General features: G+C 41.4%; 1 protein-coding gene across 5 annotated transcripts in view; it reads left to right on the forward strand.

The window, feature by feature from the left end:
• Nucleotides 1–12538, forward strand: part of slc8a1a (solute carrier family 8 member 1a) — a 49143-nt gene that overhangs the window by 19089 nt on the left and 17516 nt on the right. The window lies entirely within an intron of this gene.

Below are 12538 nucleotides of genomic sequence, written 5' to 3' on the forward strand. Positions count from 1 at the left end.
TGACTTTGAGTAAAGCCAGAGTGTCTATGTATGCGGATGACTCAACACTATACACGTCAGCTACTACAGCGACTGAAATGACTGCAACACTCAACAAAATACTCACTAAACCCTAAACCTCAACTAAATCTTGTAATAAATCATGTTGAAATTGAGGAAGTTGAGATTACTAAATTGCTTGGAGTAACCCTAGATTGTCAACTGTCATTGTCAAAACATATTGATGCAGTAGTAGCTAAGATGGGGAGAAGTCTGTCTATAATAAAGCGATGCTCTGCTTTCTTAACAACACTATCAACAAGGCAGGACCTACAGGCCCTAGTTTTGTCTCACCTTGACTACTGTTTAGTTGTGTGGTCAGGCGCCACAAAAAAAGGAATGGCAATTGGCTCAGAACAGGGCAGCACGGCTGGCCCTTGCATGTACACAGAGAGCTAATATTAATAATATACATGTCAATCTCTCCTGTACTACATAGAGGCATGACTACATGGAACTCTATTCCACATCAAGTAACTGACGCAAGCAGTAAAATTACATTTAAAAACCTATTTAAAAAAACACCTTATGGAACAGCGGGGACTGTGAAGCAAAACAAATATTGGCACAGACACATGCATACACACACGCACACACACACGATAACATACACAATAGACATACACATGGATTTAGTAGTGTAGATATGTGGTAGTGGTGGAGGAGGGCCTGAGGGCACACAGTGTGTTGTGAAATAGGTGAATGTATTGTAATGTTTTTAAAATGGTATAAACTGCATTAATTTTGCTGGACCCCAAGAAGAGTAGCTGCTGCCAATGAGGATCCATAATAAATACAAATCAGATGAAAGCGTGCTGGGAAAACAATAAAAGTGAAAGCCAAAAAGGATGCGGCAGAGGAGAGTCGGGGGCTATTTCAGACCGGAGACGGAGTGGGCCTTCGGAATTGATCCTATCACGCAGAAAATATGCGAGATGATTCCCCAGCAGTTTGCCCCTCTCCATAACCCCTATGATGACGACGGACAACTCAACCCACCAATATTTAGTAAGCATAAATAACTTGTGAATATCAATGCCTATAATGCACATTAAAACTAACGGTTAATGCAACTTCACTACTATTACCGTTATCAGGTCTGTTACAGCATGTTGCGTAACGTCATCACTCGTATCAAGGCAGGGTATATCATAAGCCCCTGTTCAATTGTTGTACAAAATGGGCACGTAAATAGCCTACTAATAATGAGTTAATTATCAAACTCAACAGGATTCAACCTGTCTCTAATTATTCTCTGAGGAACTCTGTCGTTTTGGTCTCTCCACAGTAGATATGCTTCCATTTGATCAGTTAAGCCACCTCAAGTGGCAGTTTAGAATTAACCTCCAATCTAAATTGATATTAGATTGGAGGCTAGATTTAGATTTAAGCAACAGGCTTAAAATTAATCTAGGTTAAAAGTGAAAACTAAACTTAGATTAGAGGAAGGACTTAATTTAACTAGGATTAATTTAAAACTAGGTTTAAAATTTGGTGCAACAAGATGAATCGATAAAACTTGATTTAACCCAGTTTAAGAGCTAATCCATGTTGGTGCAACCCACCCAGAGAGCTATACTGCAAAGGTTGCAATGATGTCATTATGAAGTCTTTGATGGTCAGGTTGTATACTAATAGGATGTTTTGTAAATGTCTTTATAACAACCAGAATGATTCTTTTTTTACGTGGTTGAATATGAAGTCTTAACCATAATGTCTTGATGTCGTCATGAAAAACACATAACCGGTTGTAACAGATGTATTCTGATTCTATAACGTCTTCTTAGCCAGGGGCCAACCTATAGGGGCTAGTATTCCACATGCACCCAGTTTATGGTGGCTGAGAATATAATTAATCTGTTTTCCTCAAGGTAAAGAGGAGTCTTTGAACTTTGCACACTAAAAGTGGAAGATTAGGCAATCAGAAATGTTAGAGATTTATGCCACGTGTACGCTCCTCTTGGTTAAATCTGGTTAATGCCATTATCCATAGTCAAAAAGTGGAAGACAAGTGGTCGTAACCGAGCTCTACGCAAAGCAGAGGCAGAAATAACAAATCAAATCAAATCAGAATTATTTATATAGCCCTTCGTACATTAGCTGATATCTCAAAGTGCTGTATAGAAACCCAGCCTAAAACCCCAAACAGCAAGCAATGCAGGTGTAGAAGCAGCACGGTGGCTAGGAAAAACTCCCTAGAAAGGCCAAAACCTAGGAAGAAACCGAGAGAGGAACCAGGCTATGAGGGGTGGCCAGTTCTCTTCTGGCTGTGCCAGGTGGAGATTATAACAGAACATGGCCAAGATGTTCAAATGTTCATAAATGACCAGCATGGTCAGATAATAATAATCACAGTAGTTGTCGAGGGTGCAGCAAGTCAGCACCTCAGGAATAAATGTCAGTTGGCTTTTCATAGCCGATCATTAAGAGTATCTCTACCACTCCTGCTGTCTCTAGATAGTTGAAAACAGCAGGTCTGGGACAGGTAGCACGTCCAGTGAACAGGTCAGGATTCCATAGCCGTAGGCAGAACAGTTGAAACTGGAGCAGCAGCACGGCCAGGTGGACTGGGGACAGCAATGAGTCATCATGCCAGGTAGTCATGAGGCATGGTCCTAGGGCTCAGGTCCTCCGAGAGAGAGAAAGAAAGAGAGAATTAGAGAGAGCATACTTAAATTCACACAGGACACCGGATAAGACAGGAGAAGTACTCCAGATATAACAAACTGACCCTAGCCCCCGACACATAACCTACTGCAGCATAAATACTGGAGGCTGAGACAGGAGGGGTCAGGAGACACTGTGGCCCCATCCGATGATACCCCCGGACAGGGCCAAACAGGAAGGATATAACCCCACCCACTTTTCCAAAGCACAGCCCCCACACCACTAGAGGCATATCTTCAACCACCAACTTACCATCCTGAGACAAGGCCGAGTATAGCCCACAAAAATCTCTGCCACGGCACAACCCAAGGGGGGGGCGCCAACCCATACAGGAAGATCACATCAGTGACTCAACCCACTCAAGTGACGCACCCCTCCTAGGGACGGCATGAAAGAGCACCAGTAAGCCAGTGACTCAGCCCCTGTAATCGGGTTAGAGGCAGAGAATCCCAGTGGAAAGAGGGGAACCGGCCAGGTAGAGACAGCAAGGGCGGTTCGTTGCTCCAGAGCCTTTCCGTTCACCTTCACACTCCTGGGCCAGACTACACTCAATCATATGACCCACTGAAGAGATGAGTCTTCAGTAAAGACTTAAAGGTTGAGGCCGAGTTTGCGTCTCTCGCACGGGTAGGCAGACCATTCCATAAAAATGGAGCTCTATAAGGAGAAAGCCCTGCCTCCAGCTGTTTGCTTAGAAATTCTAGGGACAATTAGGAGGCCTGCGTCTTGTGAGCGTAGCGTACGTGTAGGTATGTACGGCAGGACCAAATCAGAGAGATAGGTAGGAGTAAGCCCATGTAATGCTTTGTAGGTTAGCAGTAAAACCTTGTAATCAGCCCTTGCCTTGACAGGAAGCCAGTGTAGGGAGGCTAGCACTGGAGTAATATGATCACATTTTTTGGGTTCTAGTCAGGATTCTAGCAGCTGTATTTAGCACTAACTGAAGTTTATTTAGTACTATATCCGGGTAGCCGGAAAGTAGAGCATTGCAGTAGTCTAACCTAGAAGTAACAAAAGCATGGATACATTTTTCTGCATCATTTTTGGACAGAAAGTTTCTGATTTTTGCAATGTTACGTAGATGGAAAAAAGCTGTCCTTGAAACAATCTTGATATGTTCGTCAAAAGAGAGATCAGGGTCCAGAGTAACGCCGAGGTCCTTCACAGTTTTATTTGAGACGACTGTACAACCATTAAGATTAATTGTCAGATTCAACAGAAGATCTCTTTGTTTCTTGGGACCTAGAACAAGCATCTCTGTTTTGTCCAAGTTTAAAAGTAGAACGTTTGCAGCCATCCACTTCCTTATGTCTGAAACACAGGCTTCTAGCGAGGGCAATTTTGGGGCTTCACCATGTTTCATTGAAATGTACAGCTGTGTGTCATCCGCATAGCAGTGAAAGTTAACATTATGTTTTCGAATGACATCCCCAAGAGGTAAAATATATAATGAAAACAATAGTGGTCCTAAAACGAAACCTTGAGGAACACTGAAATTTACAGTTGATTTGTCAGAGGACAAACCATTCACAGAGACAAACTGATATCTTTCCGACAGATAAGATCTAAACCAGGCCAGAACTTGTCCATGTAGACCAATTTAGGTTTCCAATCTCTCCAAAAGAATGTGGTGATCGATGGTATAAATAGCAGCACTAAGGTCTAGGAGCACGAGGACAGATGCAGAGCCTCGGAATAAAAGGTAATTTACCACCTTCACAAGTGCAGTCTCAGTGCTATGATGGGGTCTAAAACCAGACTGAAGCATTTTGTATACATTATTTGTCTTCAGGAAGGCAGCATTTTCAAACATTTTTGAGAGGAATGGAAGATTCGATACAGGCCAATAGTTTTAAAAATATTTTCTGGGTCAAGGTTTGGCTTTTTCAAGAGAGGCTTTATTACTGCCACTTTTAGTGAGTTTGGTACACGTCCGGTGGATAGAGAGCTGTTTATTAGGAAGCAGCTCTTTCAGTAGTTTAGTTGGAATAGGGTCCAGTATGCAGCTTGAAGGTTTAGAGGCCATGATTATTTTCATCATTGTGTCAAGAGAGATAATACTAAAACACTTGAGTGTCTCTCTTGATCCTAGGTCCTGGCAGAGTTCTGCAGACCCAGGACAACTGAGCTTTAAAGGAATACGCAGAACATTGCCAAATGTCTATCTGGAACTTCAGGAAAGTGCCAGATGCTTTGTGTTTGTATGCAGGCAACTCAACAAGTCATAGGGAGGGAATGGATCCCTTGTGCCTTGGCCTATGAGGTAGGGAGATGTGTATGTGAGGGGAATCCCAAGATGGCACTGTCGTAAGAGATGCTTAATGATTTTAATTCACAACCTGTTCGTGGGTTATCTTTCACACACTACTTCAACTTGAGCTTACCATGTATCCTGGCTGTCAGGAAGGCCATGGTTGTCCCCTAAGGCCAAGCGGCCTTGTCCCTAAAAGTTCTAGGACTGAAACCCACAAATTCAGTGATGTCAAAGAAAGCATGTTTGAAAAATAAGATTGTACCACGCTGAGCCAGGTGCATCCCAGTAGTTTTAAAGATGTTATGCTGACTGGACATCCTTTTCTATTTGGTTTCGTCTTGTTTAGCATGACTGTTCATGTTCTTATAATAGTACTCATTTGGGTCTGGTCAACTCGATGGCTTTGCTAAGCTATTCTTTAGCACTTAATGTGTCTCCTTTGATTTACTCAATTAGAATAACTTGAAAATGGCAGATCTTGTCATTGATAAGCACCTTAATTGGAACGCAGTGGCTGTAGAGTAACGTGCTATACATGACTTCAGAGCTCAGGTTCTCCACTTCACAGCGCTGCGTGGGTTTTGACTGACAGCCATTATAAACTTGAGCACTACACGCGACAACAAGATGTTCCCATCCCTCCCGCTAATAGGGCTACTTTTGCACATTTGTTGTTGTCTGAGTGAGGGAAATGCTGTAAATCGAGAGGAGTCGATGTGTTCTGAAAGATGAGACATTGAGGGTTATAATAAATATCGCTTTGATGTGTGCTTCACATTTCCATATTTGAAGACATACATTTACAGTATCAAGCTTTACGAGCGCCGTTTGATCCACAGTTACAAGGACGATATGCGTTATACTCCTCTCGATTTACAGCATTTCCCACTTTACAGCACTATTGTAAAGTGGCTGTTCCACTGGATGTCATAAGGTGGATGCACCAATTTGTAAGTCGCTCTGGATAAGAGCGTCTGCTAAATGACTTAAATGTAAATGTAAATGTTGTCCTGAACACAATGAGCTTATGTTTGTCGTATTGTGAAGAAAATTAGACACGAACACGCACTTAAATACACTAATTCTATATGCACCAAAATTACAATCTGTTTGTCTGAAGTGCCTTTTCAAAGCCTAACAATGTACAATCTTATTTTATAACTTAGCTCGCCATGTTGTCAATAAAATAAGCTTTCAAAAGATGCCCACCTGACCCAGATTGCAATTCATAATGGAACGTAATTGTGTGACGGTGCTGTGTTCCAAACAGAAGACTATAAGTGGGCTTGCTTCAGTTCCTTAATGGCAAAGCTAGGAGAGCTCAAAAGAACACGTTATAGTTGATGGCTCTTTCCTTGAGTCATAAAAGGGCATTGAAATTACTTAGGAAATGTGCAGTTTGGAGAGGTGTGTGGCCACCTGGAAACACCAGTTAGACCTCTCACTCAAACCCTTGTCATTGTTTTTTTCTTAGTTTGCGCCAATCCAACATTTCAGTGAACATTCTTAGTATGTTACTGAATGTAACCAGAGTATTTTCAGATTTTGTTATTGACAAAGACTGTGAAAAGTACAGCAAATGTAAAATGCACATAAAATCAACAGTGTAATGTTTGGATTCAGTTTCGTGTCCTCACCTCTGGTTTATTATTTCCCCATAATCTCCAGTGTTCTCTTTCAGTTGCTACCATTGTCCTGCATATGCTTTTTTATAGTTCTGTTAGAAACATTTAAATGTAGCCCTAACCAAATAGGCCAATTTCCACAAGTGTAAGGGTTTTTAAACCATTCATTTTTATTCAATTCTGGTCACAGTAAAGCCTACTCTGAACTTGAGTCTTTCGCAAATCGGACATTAAAGTATAACTATCTGGGGCTGTCTTTCACTGGAAATAAAATTGTCAAGGAAGGTAACTGACGTTGACAAGGCCACTGGTGTTGACATTCAGTGGCAGTGTGACCGTTGACACTGCCTGTTTTGTGGGATGGATGCCTTTGAGTGGGAGTATGGAAGTGCTGAGGACTGGGGAGATGCTGGCTCGCAGCTGGTGGTTGGCCCTGAGTCAAACAGCGCATCGGCTGATTTGACTCAGTTGGAGGGCTGGCTCTTAGGGATAGGATTGACACGGGGCTAAGAAGCCAGAGGAACATTTTCTCTCCTCCCCTTGTCCCCATGTCCTCTTTCTCTCACTCTTTATTTTCTCTCTCCCACTCTCTCTGTCGTTCGCTTCTCTTTTCCCCTTTATGTCCTCTCTGCCCCCCCCTCTCTCTCTCTCTATCAATTCAATTCAATGGGGCTTTTCTCTCTCTCTCTCTCTCTCTCTCTCTCTCTCTCTCTCTCTCTATCCCTCTCTTACTGTCATTGCCATTCAGTCGCTCTGTCATGACTCACCCATTGTCAGTCAGTCTCCCCCCCCTCTTTCTCTGTATCTCTCAGTTAAACTGCTTGTACACTTGGCTTCTGCAAAAGTTACATCCAGAACGTGCCTTTGACAAAGCTGTGAGGAAGCTGTCACATGTAATCCTGCTCAGAGCCAACACTAGAAATAGCCCCTCCTTTTTCAAACCGACTGCTCAACAGGGTTGTTTGCCTCCAACTTTAACTTTGTTGCGCATCCTTGACAAAGGGGACTTTATCTCTTCAATAGCCAGTTGAAATGTGGAGACAGTCCTATACCCGGTTCCTCTTGCTTGTGAGAGTAACAATGGCTCACTAGGGGTGTCTCTCTGTTGATTTTTGCAGATTAGAGCCACTGAATAGGTTTTGTATCCCAAGCCGTCTGAATTTGCCAAATGAGTATTAGTTTGCAGGCTGTACCTGTTTGAAGTTACTGTTTCAGACTGTGGCTATTTGATCATAATGTAGGCCTACTAGAGTGGCCTACCATCAAAAACAATGGAGAAAATGCATCCATAACATTTTAACATGGAAATAGCTGTCAGCTCCTTGTCTGAAGGACAAGTGGATGAACAGGTTAATGCCAAGCCTATATTGAACACCACACATTGGCTGCTACTGTAAGCTTATGAACCATCCCTCCAACTGAGTCAAATCAGCCGATGCACTGTTTGAAACAGGTTCATGTCAAGCCTCACGTCTTTTTCAAAAGTCAAGGAATGTAGACCTACATTGAACACCACACATTGGCTGCTACTGTAGGCTGACAGTAGCAGTCAATGTGTGGTGTTCAATGTAGGCTTGACATGAACCTGTTTATCCACTTGTCCTTCAGACAAGGAGGTGACTGCAAATGTTGTTGTGCTGTTTGATGCAAGAAACCACTTTACAAAATAAAATGCATTATCATTCCCCTTCCATTATTACAGAGAATCAGAGAAGGTATGCTCCCCTCTGCCTAGTGGCTACTTAGCTTATTCAAGCCTGTTTCAAAATACAACACTGCTCATTTAAGACAAAAAAAAGCTCTTTACCGGACTCGCTTTTCAAAGATGTCTAAAAATGTACACGTTTTGTGCTCTTGTAGGAAGCTATCACACCCCCATTGCTGACTACAAATGATATATAACTGGGCTAATAACTCACTAACTAGCAAAGGGTATGAACAAAATGTGCACACCTGGCTACATGCAGCTCTTGCTTTGATCTCAAAACAAACGCATCTACTCACGACGATATGTGAAAGGGAAAGACCTATTTGCATATAGGTCTGCAGCAGCTCTGATTGTTTCTGCCATACAGGTCTGTGTAGAGAACGGCTGAGTCATGCATGTCACTGCAATAGAATCCTACTCAGATGCGTTCTGCCTTTGCATTCTAAGTCTTGCGCAGGTCGTTTTGTTTCAGTATGTTGAATTGAAAGTGGCTAATATTGTGTTGATTCGATCACAATTCCCACAGTTGATAGTGCTAACTAAGGGGGAAAACTGTAGAAAGTTGAGTAAAGTTCAATCTCGTGCTTCTCTTGTGTGGCAGTCTTGGGGGAGCTGCGCAGGTGGATTTAAAATAACTAAAACCAAATCTAAACTGTGTATAAATGATAGTGGACCTACAATGCATTCATATAGTTTATTGACTGTCCAGCTCACTAATAATCACTGTGCACAGTCAATAGACCTACACAAGCGTTCAAAAGTTTGGGGTCACTTAGAAATGTCCTTCTTTTTGAAAATAAGTTGTATTTCTTCTTTAATCAGAACAACAGCTTTCAGCTGTGCTAACATAATTGCAAAAGGGTTTTCTAATGATCAATTTGCCTTTTAAAATGATGAACTTGGAATAACTAACACAACGTGCCATTGGAACACAGGAGTGATGGTTGCTGATAATTGGCCTCTGTACACCTATGTAGATATTCCATAAAACATCTGCCATTTCCAGCTACAATAGTCATTTACAACATTAACAATGTCGACACTGTATTTCTGATCAATTTGATGTTATTTGAATGGACAAAAAATGTGCTTTTCTTTCAAAAACAAGGACATTTCTAAGTGACCTCAAACTTTTCAACGGTAGTGTACATTAGTACAGTTTCTTGACTGTCCAAATCTCTAATAATCGCTAGACAGTTAGGAAGCATCGAAAATTCCCAAAACGATGGAATTTTGATGGCAAGGAAGCATAACCAATTTTCAGTGCGGCCCACCGGACCTCGTAGAAGACCGAATGTGGCACCTGGGGCAAAATTACTTTGACACCCCTGGTTTAATCCATGACACCCAGGGCTGCCTGAGAGGGTGAATAGGAAGTGTCACAAGAGGAAATGACTGACTCCCTGTTATGTCACCTAAGGACCCACCCAGCAGGACTCTTGCTATTTCCTTTCACCAGAGACGCATTCACCTCTGTGGCACCAAGAAGCCGTTGATCAATAATTCATGTTAATCTTAGTTAATCACGTGAACATCAGCTTAATGAAGCTATAAAAAGGTCCTCTGTCACTTAGTAGTTGACTTTGAGTAATGGGCAATTCCAGCGTGATGGATGTGACATTTCCACACCAAATCATAAATTACATTTCTCACAGAATAGACAAACAAAACGTTAATTAAACTGTTGCATGCTCGGGTTGACTATCCCACATAATTGCCCTAATTCTAATCAGTTTGGAGGTTCCAATAAGTTTGAACTAGTTTGTGATTTGGCAATCCCTCTCTAGCTTCCACCTAATGAGGTTTTGAAAAAGTAAGCAAAGTATTTGGGTTCCCGAGTGGCGCCACTGTCTAAGGCACTGCATTCCAGCACTAGAGGCGTCACTACAGACCCTGGTTTGATTCCAGGCTGTATCACAACTGGCTGTGATTGGGAGTCCCATAGGGTGGTTCACAATTGGCCCAGTGTCGTCCGGGTTAGGGTTTGGCTGGGGTAGGCTGTCATTGTAAATAAGAATTTGTTCTTATCTGACTTGCCTAGTTAAATAAAGGTTCAATATGACATTATTACTGACAATTCACCCTTACTGTATTCACACTGTGTAATATTAGCTTCCAGTCAACTCGTAGCCTCTAACCCAAAACCATGTAATGTTAGGAACAATGTAAGAGCAAAACCAGCATACCTCCAATATGCCTATGAGAATATACCTACAAATCACTGTGGAACCCACGTTTGCCAGCCTGGTCTCATAGAGTAGACGTAACATAGTAAATGTAAATCCGAGATACTCAAATTAGTATGAAATGATACGTTTGGTATGGTTATATAAGACAGATGTTGACTTACTGTGGTGGTTGGTCGGGGTGGATGGTAGTTCCATGTAGCTCAGTTGGTTGAGCATTGCGCTTGCAACACCAGGGTTGTTGGTTTGAGTCCCACGGGGGACCAGTATGAAAAAAGTATTTAAATGTATGCACTCACTACTGTAAATAGCTCTGGATAAGAGCGTCTCCTAAATGACTAAAATGTCAAATGATGGATTGGCTTATAATGTGAACATCTAGCAACCCAAAGGTTGTGAGACCAAATCTCATTACGGACAACTGTAGCTACTTCACAACTACTTAGCATCTTAGCTAATACTGAACCTTAACCCATAGCCTAGCTAACATTACCCACCTAGCTAGAATTTCTAACATGTCATATGTTTTGGAAATTTGTAACATATTGTACATTTAGCAAATTTGTAACATATAATATGAATTGTAATTATTAACTTATCAAACTAAATGTGTGATGGACATCCACAAATTAATACTTAACATACAGAATGTAACATATCATACTAAATAGGAGTGTCTTGGATTTACATACAGAATAATATGAAATGGTCTGAGACCAGGTTGACTATACAGCGTGTGTTTATTTTCTATGGCAATTTTCCCTTCCAAAAGTTTTTGACATTTCCAGTTGCTACAAAGCAGCACTGTTTTATCAAGGGACAGCGTAATTCCATTCCAATTAATGACCCTGTTTATCCCACACTCTCTGAATATGTGTAAGCAATTAATATCGCACCAATGTTAACATAATGCCATTAGGACTCGTAATCAGTGTTTAGCCTACCTTTAATAAAGGAAATACATGTCATACCATGGACATGATCTGTTATTAGATGCAGTTAACTGCCCGATTTAAATGGTCCAGCTGGTAAGGGGTGAAATGTGGCAAACACAGCAGTCTTGAAGTATCGTTCATCAACCATCCACCAGGTTACATTTTGTGTGTCACATGGATTGGCGGTTTATTTTATTAGGACGATAAATTGTCAACAAATCGTGGATGCATTTTCTCCATTGTTTTTGATGGTAGGCCACTCTAGTAGACCTACATTATGAACAAATAGCCACAGTCTGAAACTTGTCATAATCTGTTGTGATTATTTGCTATTATTTCAAATCCAACAGCAAATGGCAATCTGCTACAGCAGCTAGTTTCTGCATTATTCAACAGTAGCAATCAGACAATTAATAACTTATAAATTGGCAATGTCATCTCCTGTTTAGGGTCAAGGCAAGTAGAAAGACTTTTCTTTCAAAGTTACCTACATAGTTTTTGTCATTACTTGTATATTTTGTCCAAGTTTATTAGTAGTGTGGTGTTTGGAGATATGTTCAGACATGTTTGGCTAGCTCTTAGAGCGAGAAGCCTGTCATCTCCCTCTCACCTTACCCCTGGTCTGGTCTGGTCCCAGATCTGTTTGTGCTGTCTTGCCAAGTCCTATGGTCATTGTCATGAGTTGGATATACAGCACAAACATATCTGGGATCAGGCAATCATTTCCCCCTGGTTTAGTTTCTAAACAATATGCAAGAGTGCGTCTTCAACCCATGGGTGCTCTGTTTTTGTCTCAGAGAGTTGTTTTAGTCTCCATATTTGGGTAGCATCGCTGTTGAGAGTATCCTGGTCATTCTCAAACATGGGCCTGAGCCACAGTATAAGACTATAAAATAGACTGATAGACTCTCTAGGCCTTATTATAACTTATAATAACTTATAACTTGACCTATTGTTGAGAAGAAGGAGGGAAAAAATGTCCACCATGCCTGTCTGTACATAGTGTTCTTATAGGCCACAGGCCTTAACAGTACAATACAGCACTGCAAAGTCACACTCTTGAAAATATTGTTTTGTTGTGAATTGTTGTGTCCCTCATTTGTCTTAAATAGTGTTTTGATGAA

This window comes from Oncorhynchus nerka, linkage group LG15 (assembly GCF_034236695.1).
Source record: "Oncorhynchus nerka isolate Pitt River linkage group LG15, Oner_Uvic_2.0, whole genome shotgun sequence".
Taxonomy (NCBI): Eukaryota; Metazoa; Chordata; class Actinopteri; order Salmoniformes; family Salmonidae; genus Oncorhynchus; species Oncorhynchus nerka.